The sequence below is a fragment of the Mytilus californianus genome, unplaced genomic scaffold, assembly GCF_021869535.1.
Source record: "Mytilus californianus isolate M0D057914Y unplaced genomic scaffold, xbMytCali1.0.p SCAF_12, whole genome shotgun sequence".
NCBI lineage: Eukaryota > Metazoa > Mollusca > Bivalvia > Mytilida > Mytilidae > Mytilus > Mytilus californianus.
Genome location: NW_026262604.1, coordinates 49381097 through 49385919, shown reverse-complemented (window position 1 = coordinate 49385919; position 4823 = coordinate 49381097). Strand labels below are relative to the sequence as shown.

The 4823-nt window shown below is 31.1% G+C and overlaps 1 protein-coding gene across 5 annotated transcripts in view; it reads left to right on the top strand.

The window, feature by feature from the left end:
* The window catches only part of LOC127721949 (OTU domain-containing protein DDB_G0284757-like), a 269632-nt gene that overhangs the window by 98774 nt on the left and 166035 nt on the right, over window positions 1-4823 (top strand). The window lies entirely within an intron of this gene.

The window sequence follows — 4823 nt, the reverse complement described above, 5'->3', positions numbered from 1 at the left end:
TCTTCTTCTTCTTCTTATGTAAATCCCTCCAGTCTAGGAGCACTTGGAAGAGACCGATAATTAGTTTATAACACAGTTATCTGTACATTTTAAAACACATAAAATCCTTTGAATATTTTAAACACACAATATGGGTTATAATGAAGGATATCGAATACTAGTAGGGATGGGTCTTAGTCTGGATCCAAATCTGCTACAGCTTTATACCAAACCAGTCAACATCATGAAAAATTTAAACATAAAACTTGCCAGTGCATATTGTCTGCTGACTCGGGAAGCTACTCTTTAATTGCTCGTCTCGTTCTGTTTACATGTCTTTTACACATTTTTTTTTGAAAATTTATCCAGACAGTACACATAACGAGATATTGAAATGCACAGTTTCCGAATATAAAAGTTTAACACCTTTGACATGTTTGAATAGTTGACTTACAATTGAATTCCTGAAACAATAAGTTAATGACCAAGATACTTACCACTGTCAACATCGATAGTATATCTTACTCTCCATCTTGCAACCTTCTTTGTTCAGTTAATGTAGAACAGTATTTGAAATTTGAATTTGACCTCAACCGGAAGTCAGAGATAAAGACAAACCCAGAAAATCTGAATGCAATAACATTGTTTTCATTGTAGCAAATCATCAATGAATCACACCATGATAGCTAACAAAGTTAACATATCATTTTCAAATCATTTTCTATGATATTCCAAGTAAACAAATCAAAACGAAATCACACAATTTTAGCGAATAAAGTTAACAAATCTTTTTGAAATCGTTTCATACGATATTCTAGGTAAACAAATCATAAAGAAATCACACAAAAACAGAAACAAATTGCTAACAAATCATACATTTGAAAGAAATCACAAAGAAATCAGTTTTGGGAATTTGGCGAATTCTGATTTGTTTATAATTTCTTTAATGAATCGCAAGCAAATGGTACTAACAAATTACAGAACTATGATTTGAAAGAGATTTGAATACGATTTGAAAGCAATTTGTTCATTTAATTTTCTGTTTGGGCACCTTTGGGTGTGAATAAGTCCAAGAAACACATATGGTGCCGCAGCGTTTTTGATCGAAAAAAAACCATTTTTTAAAGGTACTATATGACTCCGGAATTGTCCAAGTAGTATAAATGAAGCATACCCTTTGCTTAATCTTACGCCGATAACTGTCTTAATCACATAGAATTGTCCGAAAAAATTCTTGATATATTTACACGAGTGGCTGACGTTCATTTCCTACTGTTTCAATTTTCTTTTCTAATTAACAGGGCAGCAGAAAAAATAATTTACTTCTAGCTAGTATGTTGGATGTGAAATCTAGGTGGCGCCCGTAGTCCGTATTTACTTCCTTTTAACCTATACGGACGCAAACTGAATTAAAATCAAACATGTTTCATATATATCGATAGCTATGCCTATTTCCTGCTATTATGCAAAATTTGGCGACACAGAGACGATCGTGAAAAATTTAAACTGACTTTCTTTACAGGTACCCCCAATCACAAAAAACACTTTTTTTTTGCAGACTCGGGTACCTTTACCAACACTTAATTTCAGTTTGACAGCATCTACAATTGGATATGCTATGAAAAATGTATATTCAGATCCAATGCTAGAATCGAAGCTGGTGATACGCTTTTCGTGGCAAGTTTAGTATATTTTCGTCAAGTATATAATAAAACAGTTAAAACGGCGAAACCATACTTCATGAAACAGACTATAAGGAGACTACAATGCATATCTACACTTGCCTTTGTAAGTTTTCTGTGCACATTCTATAGCATATTCAAATCGACGACACAGTGTAGAAAAATGTGTTATCCCTGATTTTTAAATTAATTTTCATATTTTAGGAGGTATTTTTACGACTAACAAGCAATGAAAATGGAAAAATTCACACAGAACATCAGGAACACCGTGCCCCCTTTTTCTGATATGCCTAAATATAGGTAAACTAATGAGAAATGATAGAACATAATGATATAAACAATCTGTACAGGGATTATTGTTTAACTGTGGGTTAAACATACCCACCCCTCGGAAAAATAATAAAAATAGTAAAAATTTGAAATAGACTATAGGTATATTGTGAATGCCAAATCTTTTCTTGTACAGTTTACTGACCAGACACATATTGATTTAAAAAGTCCCCTCATAAAATATATCGTCCACATGAAAAAACATCCCAAAATCATCATTTTGCTATAGGTTATAATGAAGTAATTATTTACGTAGGCGACAATGGTAGCCTTTTTCGGTCCTGCGTTTTTATTAAAACAATTACGTACACAAAATTGCCAAATTATTAAAGTTCAACACCTTTGGGTGTGAATAAGTCCAAGAAACACATATGGTGCCGCAGCGTTTTTGATCGAAAAAAAAACATTTTTTAAAGGTACTATATGACTCCGGAATTGTCCAAGTAGTATAAATAAAATTATCAATATATCATATTTTTTTATTGTAGCTGTAAATAAACATTAATTATTAAAGAACAAAATAATCTAAAAGTGATACAATTATTCAAGCACTTTAGAGACAAAATGTAAATCATAAAGGCGCTTAAAATATAAAAATCACTTAAACGTTTAACATTTCCTAAATTCATCGAATATAATTAAAGCATTTGAAAGACGAAGACTGTTTATGATAACAAAATGGCGCCAAGTTGTTGTGACTCTATTGTTATATGACAAAACATCAACTGTTCGTGTTCTTTTAATATAAATGATAATTTTATTTAAAGGAATTAAGCATACCATAAGAGGAGGAGAAACTAGGTAACTTACACGTAAGTTGATCTCTATATATATGACTAGTTTTGCTAGTTTTATTTTGTATGACAATATGTAAATATTTATTGTAACTAGAGTTCAAGTATGGTTTTCATGTAAACATTCTCTCGTATTTCCTAATATCATGTTCCATGTCTTTTGACTTCATATAAAGTCCTTAGAACATAAGACATAAAATTTACTTTAAAGTGTCAACATATAAAATTATAGACAAACCATATACAGTATATATATACTGGCATTGATTGGTAAAAAATATTGATTTATAGTATACAAGAGGTTGCTGAAAAACAGATGTCTAAGGCAAACTTAAAATTCATTTGGCGAAAAAGATCGAAAATACCGTGTCAACAAGTGTGAAATGTCGAAAAAATATCAATATAAAAAAGAAGATGTGGTGTAACTGCCAATGAGGCAACTCTTCACAAGAGACCAAATGACACAGAAATTAACAACTATAGGTCATCGCACTGCCTTCAACAATGAGTAAAGCCCATACCGCAAACCTACTACAGATTGAGCAATACAATCCCATCAAATGTCGATTAGTATACTTTAATGATAAACTAGTCCGTATGTTGATGCCAATTTATGAATGTTTTAGGAAATGCGGTTCTAATGCTTCCTTAAATGTAAACTCTTACGCGTGATTTTCCTAATCAAAGCAAAACATGATCGCTAAAGTCGCTAAATATCATCTCAAAAATCGGATATAAATACTTTTCAAAGGTACCAGGCTTATAATTTACAATTAAGTATATTACAATAAAAAAAATTGCAATTTTCGAGCAAAATGTGATATTTTTTTTTCTAAAAATTTAGCATTTTTGTTCATGTATTAACTGTTCTTGTCCAAATTGCTCAAACGGTTAAAACTCAAGCCAATAACATTGAAATGAGAATCTCTGAAAGCTAAAAATTTAGCACTGAGTTTTGAATGTAAAATTTCAGTAGGCTAAAAATTTAGTTTATTGTATAATTTAAAATGTAAAATATAACTTACAAAAAGGAATGCTAAAATTTTAGTATGTATATTATTCATTTCTTTTTTTTATTGCAGGATGCATTTGAAGGATGTTGAGAATTGCCTTTTTTTCTAAGAAAAATTGAATTAAGCTGTAGTATTTAAAAGCTTGATGCATTTTTTCTAAACAAAAAGAAATTGATTTTCCGACATGATGCAAATTGATATAAAGTTGTTAAAACTCCTAGATTTCAGGCAAAAAACCCTAGATTTTTAACCATTTTGCAAAGATTCAAAACAATTCATTTTGAGAATGAAAATTGCAGAGTATCAAAATTTATTGCAGTCCGTTCGTTGTGAATCAATTATTTGCAACAAAAATAGTGTCAGTCACTTTGCACCCACCACAAAGTTTAAGTAATCATGAGAATACAATAGATGAGTTGTCCCAAATCCTATTACCGGCCGACCTACTCGCGATAGATAAATCAACAATTTCTAGCTGTGAAAACAAAGGGCGATGGCAACTGACTGTATATGCAGCTTCCCTATGTATTACAGGTAATTATTCACAAATAATCATTATGGTTAAACTGCACATCATTCTGCTTCTAGTCGCCAGGACGATGGGAATATAAACCGACTTCAACAACACCATACACACATTTCTTGACACTATAAATTGGTCGAAAAAATGTCAAATTTAACGGTCAAATACTTGAATATAAGCACTTTAACAGTCCTCAACTCCGTCAAAAATAGTTTTCGCGAAGAAAGTTGCATTCTGAACAAAATATACGAAAAACAGAATGCGAGTAATTTTCTCTTGTAATTTAACACTCTTTTGATTGGAAATTTAAGAATTTGTCGTCATTTAACAAAAGTGTGAAATTTTAAATACATTTTTACACGCTTTGTAAAGTAAATTTTATGAAAAAAAGACCAAAATATGCAAAAGTTCCGTACGGCACTTGTTTGTATATTGATTGCCGTAATATCGGAGTTTCACCCTCTACAAATTTATAATCTACTGTGTGATAGCGAAAAAAAAA